Here is a 13860-nt window from a genome sequence, read left to right on the forward strand (position 1 = left end):
TTGTACACTCCTTTGTAAGGATTCGCCAAATCCCGTCTCAATATTGCCGACCTGAAATGGCACTTAACGACTGCAGAGGCTTCACTCTCGGGCCACTCAGTGCTCAGTCAGTAACGGCCACCGACAACAATGACTGTACACAAAAGGGCAGCTTCGATTTTCACGAGATGATCTACAAACCAGAAACAAATTGTGACACCTTGTTGGCCACTGGTACAGTGGAACTGGGCCATCAAGAGTGAAGAGTGAGTGTAGTGCAGTTAGTAACCGTTAAACAAAGGAATTTGAAAGAGCTTATTTTTATGGTGCACAACACTCTTTAAATTGGGTTACCTGAAATACAGTTTTTCATGACTACATTATTCATTACCTGTTTCAGTTTCTTTATGTGTCATGTTTTTTCATGTACTTTCGAAATGACACGTTTTGTAAATTAATGGAATGTAAAACTTTATCATGAATGCATGATTTTATCTACAGTAAGAAAACTACGGATTGTGAGAGTTTGGGGAATATCATAACCCTTTGAAACTCTTTTTCACAGAAATGATGTATAGCTATAAAATTGATAATAATTCATGCAATATGAATTTACTGGGATTCATCATTCATGAATTTCACATTACTATCACAGATTTAATTGTTTATTTAGTGTATGCTATTATGATTAGTAATATAGAAGAGCTTACATAATTTTCTACAATATTCTTCTCACAAGTTATTCTTTAAGAATTTAGACATTTTTGAAAAAACCACGTTTGCCTCCAACTTTTTTCTTTTTTTTGCTCTTATAACTTTTCAAAAATCAATGGGAAGAATCCATGCTGATTATGAACTTATAGAGCATGGAATTTTCTTCAATTTGATGTATAATTTCACACTTTTACGCATTTCCCTACAATTGTTGCAGCAGCTTTAGTGTTGAGCGTGAAATTTCCTGTTTTTCAATGATAGAACAATAAATTGACAAAGGAATTTGGAGGGAATGTTTTGTACACAATTTTCTACTTTGCAGCTTTGTTGAGACTAATTAGGAGGAGAACATGAAGAAAGTCCCCATTCCTAACTCATGTGCTAAGGGGGTGAGGGCATTAATTTTCACGATGCATTGTTGAATAGTTATAAGCCCTGAAAGAGCAGAACGTTGCATAAAAATATGTTATTTTAACAATTACACACATTCAAGAGCGAATATCTCGGGAGCTGTTTGAAATATCACAATATTCCACAAAACAAGTGTAGAGAATTTATCAAGCTTCATTTTTGAATAGTTATTTATGTCGGTTGAACGCCCTGTTCTCAATATATGAGCTCGGAAGCAACAATCTGAAAAATGCAACTTTTAAAACGCCCTCATCCCCTTAGCACATGAGTTAGGAATGGGGACTTTCTATATGTTCTCCTCCTAATTAGTCTCAACAAAGCTGCAAAGTCGAAAATTGTGTACAAAACATTCCCTCCAAATTCCTTTGTCAATAATTGTTCTATCGTTGAAAACAGGAGATTTCACACTCAACACTAAAGCTGCTGCAACAATAATTGTAGGTAAATGCGTGAAAGTGTGAAATTATACATCAAATTGAAGAGAATTTCATGCTCTATAAGTTCATAATCAGCATGGATTCTTCCCATTGATTTTTGAAAAGTTATAGGAGCAAACAAAGAAAAAAATTGGAGGCAAACGTGGTTTTTTCAAAAATGTCGCACCTTCAAGAGCGGATATCTCAAAACTAGAGAAGATATAGAATAAGTTGTGAGAAGAATATTGTAGAAAATTATGTGAGCTTCAATTTTGTATAGAACAATATTATGTCCGTAAGTTACAAAGTTTTCGAGTTATCAGCAAGAAACCAAAAGAATGTACTTTTGAACCACCCCCACCCCCTTAGAACAAGGGGTAGGGTGGGGACTTCTGATATGTTTACCTCCTTACTACCCTAAACAAAACTGCGGGGTCAAACTTTTCCTTCTATAAACTTTCCTTGACTGGACTATTATTTGAATAATCAAATTCAAGATACACACCTGATTTTTCCGTTTTTTTCGAAGCAGGTAGTTTTTATAATTACCTACTTGAGTAACATTCTCTTACCCATTCTTATTATAATGTACTATATTTTATTATTATTCAATTGCTGATTTTTCAAAACTTACTTCTTGTAGGATTATCCAAGAACATGCACAGTTCTCAATTCTGAAACACAGAAAATAATATTGCTCCATTAATACAGTATTGTGTAGTACCGTGAGATGAGTCAATATCATTAAGAGATCTGCTCGTTCATCATTATTTTTAATAACGCAATTATTTTTAAACACCAGTAGCATATGAGACGTCGTCTATTAATAATATATTCATCAATAATTGGGTTGGAGTGAATTTGCCATATGATGGTTTTATGTTACTTGATGTTCGGGTAGTGCCTAACGTGTAAGTAGTACTTTGATCCACATCATTAATGATATGGATTCATGCATGAGTTAGGATCTTGCACGGGAGACCTTTGATTGATAGTCGAGTGTACATGTCTTGATCTATGTGTCATTAGATGCTGTCATTCAATTGAGATGTGTTGAAGCGGACCTAATGCATCAATTTGTCGAGAGGATTTACATACTTTACACCACATTTCCTGCCGTAAAGAATCAATCTGCACAATTGAATGTGCAACAAACATTTATTTCGTAGCATGAAGAGCTTCTGGGATCGACAGAGTTTGTATCGAATTCATTCCGAATGGATGTTTGAGGTTTGAACTGTTATAGGAGCAAACAAAGAAAAAAATTGGAAGCAAACGTGGTTTTTTCAAAAATGTCGCACCTTCAAGAGCGGATATCTCAAAACTAGAGAAGATATAGAATAAGTTGTGAGAAGAATATTGTAGAAAATTATGTGAGCTTCAATTTTGTATAGAACAATATTATGTCCGTAAGTTACAAAGTTTTCGAGTTATCAGCAAGAAACCAAAAGAATGTACTTTTGAACCACCCCCACCCCCTTAGAACAAGAGGTAGGGTGGGGACTTCTGATATGTTTACCTCCTTACTACCCTAAACAAAACTGCGGGGTCAAACTTTTCCTTCTATAAACTTTCCTTGACTGGACTATTATTTGAATAATCAAATTCAAGATACACACCTGATTTTTCCGTTTTTTTCGAAGCAGGTAGTTTTTATAATTACCTACTTGAGTAACATTCTCTTACCCATTCTTATTATAATGTACTATATTTTATTATTATTCAATTGCTGATTTTTCAAAACTTACTTCTTGTAGGATTATCCAAGAACATGCACAGTTCTCAATTCTGAAACACAGAAAATAATATTGCTCCATTAATACAGTATTGTGTAGTACCGTGAGATGAGTCAATATCATTAAGAGATCTGCTCGTTCATCATTATTTTTAATAACGCAATTATTTTTAAACACCAGTAGCATATGAGACGTCGTCTATTAATAATATATTCATCAATAATTGGGTTGGAGTGAATTTGCCATATGATGGTTTTATGTTACTTGATGTTCGGGTAGTGCCTAACGTGTAAGTAGTACTTTGATGTGGTATGGCATCATTAATGATATGGATTCATGCATGAGTTAGGATCTTGCTTTGATTGATAGACCTTTGATTGATAGTCGAGTGTACATGTCTTGATCTATGTGTCATTAGATGCTGTCATTCAATTGAGATGTGTTGAAGCGGACCTAATGCATCAATTTGTCGAGAGGATTTACATACTTTACACCACATTTCCTGCCGTAAAGAATCAATCTGCACAATTGAATGTGCAACAAACATTTATTTCGTAGCATGAAGAGCTTCTGGGATCGACAGAGTTTGTATCGAATTCATTCCGAATGGATGTTTGAGGTTTGAACTGTTCCAAACTCAAGCATTGATTAGTGTTTCCTCGAAATCACATCAACCATATCCACACTGACTAGAATCAGTAGTCGTTGTTTGATAAATATATATCAAGAATGAGAATCTTTCTACGTAGATTCATTCCCCTAAGAGTTCGTTTCCATTGAATTACAAAGAATTTTCAAGAAACAAATTCTAAAATTGATATCGCGAAACAAGAGTAGCTTGAAAAATGAGCCCTCAACATAGAACAAATTGAATTATTGTTTAGTGAGCTGTTTCAATGTACCTCAGAATACACTACTTTGGTTAATACTCGTATTTTTCATTTTTTTCTTTGAGAATTACTCAAATAAATTATCGAATAAAAACTAGGAAACAAGACGCAAACACAGTCCAGAACTTCTCATTTTCCTTCTTGGAATGAACAGGTATAATAAAATAGGTTAGAAATCCATTTACAATTCAAAATGTTGGTCAATTTCCACTACACATCAATACTAGAATACTAGCATAACTCACAAATGAATCTCTTGCACATGATCTTTTTTATGGAAAAGTGAAGGAAAGGAACAAAATTTGAATTGTTGAGCTCAAACAGCCAACTTTGCCAACTTAGCATTTGAGTAGGACAATAACATCAGTAATCGATATGTTGGCTCATTTGAACAAACAAGAGAATTATCTACTACTATTCAGAGTAAAATTTTTGGCAGAATTTTATACATGTTTTTTAGTTAACAACTGACATTTTTGAGAAATGCATAAGGATGGAAACTGAACAATATAATAATGTTCAATAATGAAACTTTGCCGAAGAATATGTTCAACCGTCATATTATGTTCCAATTCTATTTGGAACGAATGTGGGTAGCTTTAGTAACTATGGATAATGGATCAAAGATACCTACTTCATGAAAAGTCTCAAAATGTCTCATTTTTCTAGTTTCAGTAAGCAGCCTATACTGCCAATGGAAAATCCTGAACCATTTATATGAAAAATGGTTCAGATTAGTGTTGTGATTAAGGTAGGGAATAGCTGTTTACACATTCACTCTAGAAGGAGGGATCATGTTGTATGAATAGAATTAAGGATGATTGCGGAAATAATGGTTGCTTGGTTTTATGGCGCTACTAATTGGGTATATCATTCGCTTTATAGGGATGCTGTACATCTTGTGCACTTAAAACGCTCAGATGAGATAAGCCACACAAAAAGCTAAGTAATGGAATAAACCGGACAAGAGCTAACCAAGCGCAGACCGTTCATATAATTAATTCAAAGCAGTTGTTGATGTTCTACAATAGCTAAGCATGGAGAAATGAAGTAGGTTGTAAATTGAGTACACTGTTTGTTTTTGCAGATGCTCCAGAATGAATATTTGTTTTGGATTAAGTTTCGTCCAGTGGTTTCTGATCCCCGCTATTTGTGGTGGCCAACAAGGTACCGTATCTCAACCTAATAAATTTCTTCTCTTATAACGCTTCTACTCCTACACAGCCATGAAACCTCTGACCAGTTAGTAGTCTCGTACAAGAATCTGTAGAGAACCGTTTGCAGTGGACTTTATTCCACAACTATCTTGATTCACAAACATTTACTCGTTCCGAGTTTCCAAACCGATATTATAATCATGAATTGATGAAACTTGCAGGCACTTTTCAACGAAGAATTCGTTAGAAACAATTTCCATACGATACGATACAAAAATACTGTTTCTTGATAATGAACTCATTCAACTCATGAACTGATTCATTGTAATCAATTATCAAGAATATACTTCATCAAACCCTTTAATTCCATCACTATCCTTTCACTCTGTTGGATGAACTGATCCATGGAATATATTTATTCTTCATCTTCTGACAATTTTCTATCTATTGAGACAGTATTTCTATCAAGAATTCTTACTTTTTAACAGTAAGCTATGATGATGTACAATCTACATGGAGTTATAGAGCATGAATCTCTGTAATATTATATGGAATAATAAGCTCTGTAATATATGGAATTCAAAAACCAAACAGCTAGCCTGAGAGATCATATTAGACGATGAATAGAATAATTATTCTAGAGTTTTATTTTCTGCATTTGACCTATTACTTTATACAGGTCAACAAATCAAGTCGACCAAAGAAAATTATCTGATTGTGAAATGCAACCATATTTTGTCCACCCACACTCCACCGATAATTGATTTGTGAACAGATCCTGTTGTAAGTGGTAATCTCTCAATTTATTGAGCAGAGTTCAGATGTTGGTGTTGACCATGGGTTGAGTGATGATGGTGCGGTGGGGTGGAGGGGAAGAATGACTGGTGGCGAGGAGATCAATTGGCGTCGTTTGTGAGAGGATTGAGGGGAGGATTCGAAAGGGAGGTATCAACTGTTGAATTGAGAATTGCATTCCACGTTTATAGCTGTTTTCAGCAGGCAAGCAGCAGCAGCAGCAGCAGCAGCTCTAAGCTGTGCCAGCCAGTGCCGTGGAGCAAACATGCAGTAGGAGGAGGTGAAGTGGCAGGGGTGCTCGAGCCATTTTTCACCAGCTGCAAGACAAATGGATTCACCCCACACAGAGCGCGCCCATTGTCTATGGACCGAACACTTTCTTTTTCCACCTACACCACGTAATCAGTCTTCCTCCTTCCGCCCTCCGCCTCCAGCCCTTCCGCCTCTCAGCGGCGGTGGCAAAAGATTCAGCTCACTAAATTTAATTAGCAGCAGCTCTTGGAGAAAAAGTCTAGACGGCGATTACAGGTGCGATAACTCAAACCAGCCAAATGCACACAGGTAATCTATGCCAGCCATTTCCCGCAAAGTGGAATTAATTTGTGTGCAAGCTCTCACAAGCATCGTTATCCCAGATACCATCCTCTTTGTGTAGTAACAGCATGTACCCAACTGCTGATGTTCTAAAACAGCAGAATATCCTACAAGTTCAATAACTATCACAAACATGGATTTATCCGAGATTCCCTGATCCCTGTCAATGTAAGTCTGAAACGCTCATGATTCACATGCTACGTTAAGATCTGTAATCCTTTATACTATGTTGCGCTCTAGTTTAGAACTAGTGAGTACTACTCGACCTCCATAAGTAGGCAACTAGATAAATACTGCATATTTATTCGTATCGTTTATAGACTGGGGTTTAACAAAACAAATGAACTAAGAAAAATAAAGTACAGTATTGATTATGATGAAAAAATATCATCATGATAATAACGATAACGATTAAAATTTGAAAAAAATGTATATTTGATCGGAAACTCTATTACACCCCTCCAGAATGATTGTTTCATTGCATCGTTGATGAGAATATTTTCGATAACTCTGGCCGATGGTTGTTACTCGGAGACAAATTGCATCAGATCGCTGCATGTTGATAGATGTTAATTGATGTCCAATGCAGACGCGCATTATCTGTCTCTGGCCGACAATTATTGTCTGCTAACAATAGACTGAGTAGATACGCCGATGAATGAGGAGATTGGTCGGGAGGGAGGAGGGGTCTCTCCCCTCGATAGTTGTGTCCACTCAACGTTACATAGGACGTCATTGTTTGTTCAAAACACTGATCAAATGCATAACCGGACTGCTACAAGCATTCAACTTTTCAACACAGTTCCGTTTTATGCCGCTGACAACAATGGCTGCAGTGCAAGTGAGATGATGGACTGCCATCATCGTCATTAATAATTGTGTCACCAATTGAACACAGCCGACCCTGAATTATTGGATAACTGTCAATCAAGTGAAGAGTTTTCGATGAATATAGATGTGTTCATTGAGCATTCAATGTTAGTCCTAGAAATGATGTTTTGCAAAACATTTTTTTTGCAAATGGTACTAACACTTATTAAGGATGTTTTTGCTTATGATAATCATTCGAGTATCATTTACGCGATAGTAAAGTGGGGTTGAGTTGCTCCCGGCTCCTAGACTTTGCCGGTGGATATTCGCACTTCCAATCATTTCCTAATTTCAATTTTCAATCAATTTGAGAAGTTCCTGGATTGAGAATCATGTTCCAGGAAAAGATTGAAAATTCAATTGAGTAATTGTTCTATAAGAATAAATATATCTTTAGCACAATAATAATAGATTATTCCTAGTACTGATGAATTGATCACTGGAATGATCTCGTCTTTAGAACTTGAGAAACGTTTGAGATTCAAAAAGGAGAGTAAGCTGATCTTTTTTCTATAAATAAGGCTGACAAGAGAAGAAATAAAGAGCTTGATATCGACAAGTAGTGATTAAGTACACAATTCCATCAAGTAATGGAATTGACCTTATCTCATTTTCAGTTTAGATCGAGCTAATTCAGCTGGATTGTAGAATAACTTATTGAAGAACTTGAGATGACTCATCAAGAGTCTTCGGCAATCGACACTCAACAAGGGAAATTGTTGTACGCTGAATAGGAATGGACTCAAAAAGTGATAACTATTAGTTCAATGGGGACTAAGACTCTCATTATTTCTCACAGGAAATCAATTTCGATTATGATAAATATACATTATTTCTTTTCTGAGCTGAACTATATTTCCAATTCTTTTTACATCTTAGATTTCTAACAGCTCTAAGCGTTCATTCTAAGAGCTCTTCCTAGCAGAGTAATTCATCTTCTTTCAGTTTCTCCATGAGATCCCCCTAAATGTCATCTTGAAAGTTTTTTCATCACTCCTTCCATTGAGAGAGGCTTTTTAAGACCATTTCTTCATTCTGTAGTGTTCATTGAAATAATGAATCCCTTCTATACCATTATCCACAACTGTGTTCAATAAGATTGTACGTGTAAAGTACAGCACTTGCAATAACAATAAAAAGAGCTCAATATTGGATACAATTTAAAAAATGCAATTCCGTTTTTATTAATAAAAATAACAAATCTGAATGATTGGTCAAAAATTATCCACTAAATGTCCAAGACATAATTGCAATTAATTCGATTGGTCGAATTTTTTTAGCTCTCATTCAGCCCTTCTGCCCTCCAGAGTAAGGTTGCTGGTGTTTGGCTAAGAGTACTAGGTGAAAAAATAAGATCACGAGATCGAACTTGAACCTTGAAGTTCACTATTCCGATGGAACAATAGTTCAGTTTCTGACGAGAGAAGACAAACAATGAAGGGAGATTGAAAATACAGTTTCGGTGGTAACACGTCCGTGGTCCAGGTAGCACAGAGTTTGTTATGAGGAAATTCAGCAGGCACTGTGCTGTTGCTGGTGCTGGTGCAAGGCCTCCATTGAACTGCAAGAGACTAAAGCAGGCCAAGTGAAGTTGAAAGCAGCAGAAGCAGCAAGCAGGCCGGCCGCAATTCATTTGCCGGATGAAATCGGCCATGCGTGATATCAAGCCCCGAGCAGAGCGCAGAGCGACTTTGAATGCGCCTCCATCTTCAGCCGCGAAACTGTGAGTTCCTCTCAACCCCCCCACCAAATACGTAAAAATACCCCTTGCCTGACCAATGGCATCGCCGCTCCTTGTCATATCACTCTCTCACACGCACATCTCGCTATTCATTTGACGTATCCCGTTCACCCACATCTGGTGTTGCCCCTTAATTAAACTGGGCACTTGCTGCAAATCGGTGAAATGCTCGCTCGTGGTCAGCTGGCTCGAACGCAGACCATCCTCGATCCATGCTGAGTGATCGACAAAACTCCTCTTCAGTTAGTGTCGTAGAAGTTTGATATGTTGTTTTCAATTAAATATCGATTACACGATTAAATATAGAATATTATGGGCTTTTCAACTTCTGTAACAGGGATTTGTTTTCAACACAGCATCATTCTTGCATGGCTAAGACTTCCTAATGGAGTTGATGGTAAACGAGTGTGCTACTGGAGTCTCACTTTATCAACTTCGAAAAATTGGTCATTTATCCAAGTGAATCGATCAGATAGAACTTTTTATACTTCGAAATGATTGTATAATTCGTCTTAATCGTCGCCTTGTCTAGTTTTGGGCCTGAAGGAGGTCGACATTCCTGTCACATAATGGTATATAGTCCAGGAAACGAATGCTCAAATTTTCAACGGATTTCTTCAAATGATAGTTAGAGGATTAGGTATTATATCAAAAGTCCTCACCCCTACCCCTTCTGCCAAAGGGGTGGGGGTGGTTTGAAAGTACAATTTTTTTCATTTCTCGCATATATCTCAGAAACTATGCATTTTATGAACATTTGTATTCTGTGCAAAATTGAAGCTTACAAAATTACCAACAAGTTTTGACCTCTAGATTTTTTTCATATCTCTCATATTTCCGGAGATATCCGCTCTTGAAGGGGAGACATTTTTGAAAAAACACTTCTGCCTCCAATTTTTCATCTTTTCAACCTTATAATTTTTGAACGATTGATGAAAAAAAATCCGTGCTGATTATGAGCTGATAGAGAATCAAATTATTTTCAATTTGATGTATATACATGAAAATATTTTACGCATTTCTTTACGACTGTTGCATCAGTTTTAGTGTTGAGTGTGAAATTTTCTGTTCAGCATTTTTCAAATTCATAAAACAAAATGGCGGGTTTTCGACAGCGCGATTTTCGGAACAGTGTGGCGCTGTTTTAGCGCAAACTGTAGGCTACTCGGCCCTTAGCTCTGTCTTTTTGTGAATGATTGTGCAACGTTTCATTTCCCTATGTTCAGCTATTATTGAGAAAACAAATACAGTAGTAAAAGAGAAAAACAAAATGGTGGCTGTGTGAATAACTAAGGACTTTCGGAGAGTTTGAAAATTATATTCGTACACAGAAATATTGCCCTAGAATATTGGTAGGAAGTTTAGAAAACTGTATAGTACCCAGGCTATTAGTTCCGCAGACGTTCCAATTGGCCTACTCAATATGAATGTGCATACTGAAGCACACTGCCAATTTATTATGACAGAATAGTGTGATATTCGGAAAAGTCACTTGTTGCAAATCTTGAGATTTCACACTCAAAAGTAAAATTGCTGCAACAGTCGTGTGGGAATGCGTGAAATAGTCGAATCATACATGGAATGGAAGATAATTTAATGCCCTACAAGCTCGTAATCAGCACATTCTTGTTCCATCAATTGTTGAAAAGTTATAAGACTTGAAAGAGCGAAAAAATGGAAGAAAATTGGTTTTTCGAAAATGCATCACTTTAGAATATAAATATCTCGAGAAGTATCAGATATATCGAAAACCTTTACGAAACAAAACTTGTAGGAAATGTATTGAGCTTGATTTTTATGTAGTTCATTAAGTCGATAGAACACATTGTTTCCAAGACATAGGCCCGGTTGCACAGCAGCCGGTTAAATTTTAACCGTGATTAATTCCACGAGAATCAATCATAGAAGGCCTTTCTGATAAGACGGCTTCTCTGATTGGTTCTCAAGGAATTAATCACGGTTAAAATATAACCGGCTGCTGTGCAACCGGCACATAAGCATTTAAGTAATAAGTGGGAAATTCAACTTCAAACCACCCTCATCCCTTCAGCACATGATGTAGGGATTGAGATTTCTGATATGTTCACCCCCAAACTAGTCTCAAACAAAGCTGCAAAGTCGAAAATTGTTTTCCAAACTCTCCCTCCAAATTTCATCGTCAACTGATCTATTATAAGGCAGAAAAGATGAAAAAATTGGAGGCAGAAGTGTTTTTTCAAAAAATGTCTCACCTCCAAGAGCGGATATCTCAGAAAATATGAGAGATATGGAAACAATGTAGTGGTCGAAACTTTGTAAGCTTCAATTTTGCACAGAAAACAAATGTTCATAAAATGCATAGTTACCGATATATATGCGAAAAATGAAAAAAATTCATTCAAATCACCCCTTTAGCACAGTGGGTGGGGTTGATGACTTTTGATATGTTAATCCTCTAACTATCCTTAAAAGAGCTGTGGTGTTAAAAATTGTGTTCCAAACATTTCCCTCTATAATATATCGTTGACTGGACTAAGATATATAAATTGCAGAATGTAGTACTATATTTTCAATATGAGTCCTTATAATGTAGAGAGTGGAGTCATCTTAAAAAAATTAAGACATCCTGTAAGGAAAGGACTTCAGACGATATACGGGATTAGTCATAATCTTGGAGGCTCAAAAAAATACTGTTTTATTTTAATGTTACTTCGTCGTCAAAATGTCAGATGTATTTTTTTTTCATCAAGTGCTGGATTAAAAAGTGTTTCAGGCTTGAAATGTTTTTTGACCGAGCGAAGTGAGGTCTAAGATTCAAGTCGACGGTTTGGCATTTCTCTTAATGTTTATATGTTGCGCATTTACGGGAAACGCGGTAATAGATTTTCATGAAATTTGACAATTATGTTCCTTTTTAAATTGCGTGTTGACGTATATACAAGGTTTTTGGAAATTTTGCATTTCAAGGATAATATAAAAGGAAAAATTAGCCTCCTTCATACGCCAATATTACCGTAATAATCAGACTATAGAATTATTCATCATATATCAGCTGTCTAGTGGACTATAATACTACCCGTTCAAAAACATCGAACATCTTGAAAATTGTATCTTTCCATCAACGTTGTAGACAGTTGCAGCCAGACCTGATAACAGCGCTCACACTCACATTCCGGGACAACACGTCACGGTACGATATAGGACAGAAAGCTCTATGTTTATTTAGGATTTTTTCTAGACATTTTTAATTGATAAATTATTAATTTTTGAGAAAACATAACAACAGGTCAATGTAACTCATTGAGCGCGAGGTCTAATGTTCACAGAACTACTAGTGATAAGCAAGTAATGGTCAAAAATGATTCACCCATTTGAATCATTGGCATTTTTATGCCAATAATAAATTGTTCTCATCAAAACTTGGGAGACAAATAACAGGTATCATCAAAATCATGGTAATGTTGATTGACAGTGGAAAACACTCTCTTGCAAGGCTTAATTTAATTTGTCGTTTTTCACAGGGAGTAGGAAATGATTTCACTACATTGAGTTTAATCCCATTTGTTTGACTAGCAAATGGAATGTTTCGTACTGCCCGAGATATGACAAGCCTCGTCAGCACATTGGGGTCATGTCTCCGACGTTTTCAAATAATGAAATCCACACGTGGATCTTCACAAAATCATCACTCCACTTTTTCACGTGTGTTCACGGGGTGAATGGATTCGTTGTCAACGAATAAATTATCATCATGGGGCGAAGAGGTGAGTTTTGAAAAAATATAGTTTCCATAACATTCCCAACAACTGTCATCTGATGAAAGGGTAAAAAAGGTCATGCACATCCGTTCGGTGTGAACCGAAAATGGGGAAGTGGTAAGCCTCAAGCGTAGTAGAGGGGAAAAAGAGGAAGCAGAAGAGAAAAGCAGACGGAAAAAGAGAGTCGTGAAACGTGGGGGTGCAAAAACTGTGGACAATGATCCTGCACTTTTTGCTCAGTCGTTAGCGTTTTGTCCGGACGATGACTCACTGTGCGTGTAGACACGATATCATTTTGTGTCATCAACAGACAGTATTTGGAAAGTGATTGGAACAATCGATAAAGCTACCCCAATAAAATGGCATCACAGTTATACAGTTGTAGGTTCTACCCCAGAGTTCTCCATACTTTAACAGAACGTGGGGTGGAGAGGCGGTTGATCTATTTTTGACCAACACAATCTGTTTTTATTCACCGGTACACTGTTTCTTTATAACGTAAATCTCTCGAATATAATTCAAAAGTTATGAAAGAGATTTAATTGATGGAGAATATCATCGGTTTTATGAAGAATAGTCCATGTAGATGGAGATAAATCTTAAAATGAATAAAGAATTGAATTATTTGGTGAAGAATGCCTTATCACAATAGTCGATCATTATCCGTATTTTGCCGTCAATAATCATCGATCTAAAAAAAGTTTTAAATATTTTTAATTTAATTAAATTCTATTTCTCAAAAATCATGAATAATTTTCTAGATAAATCGTGTTAAACCAGTACATGAAAATTACTAAATACATGTAAAGGTACAATATAG

At 36.2% G+C, this 13860-nt stretch overlaps 1 protein-coding gene across 1 annotated transcript in view; it reads right to left on the bottom strand.

Moving 5' to 3' along the window:
- Nucleotides 1–13860, bottom strand: part of LOC111044522 (Ig-like and fibronectin type-III domain-containing protein 2) — a 325827-nt gene that overhangs the window by 244882 nt on the left and 67085 nt on the right. Inside the window, exon 3 of the mRNA XM_039423891.1 lies at nucleotides 3269–3308. The gene's annotated coding sequence lies outside the window, so the exon portion shown is untranslated. The remainder of the gene's footprint in view (nucleotides 1–3268; nucleotides 3309–13860) is intronic.

The sequence above is a fragment of the Nilaparvata lugens genome, chromosome 1, assembly GCF_014356525.2.
Source record: "Nilaparvata lugens isolate BPH chromosome 1, ASM1435652v1, whole genome shotgun sequence".
NCBI classification, from domain to species: domain Eukaryota; kingdom Metazoa; phylum Arthropoda; class Insecta; order Hemiptera; family Delphacidae; genus Nilaparvata; species Nilaparvata lugens.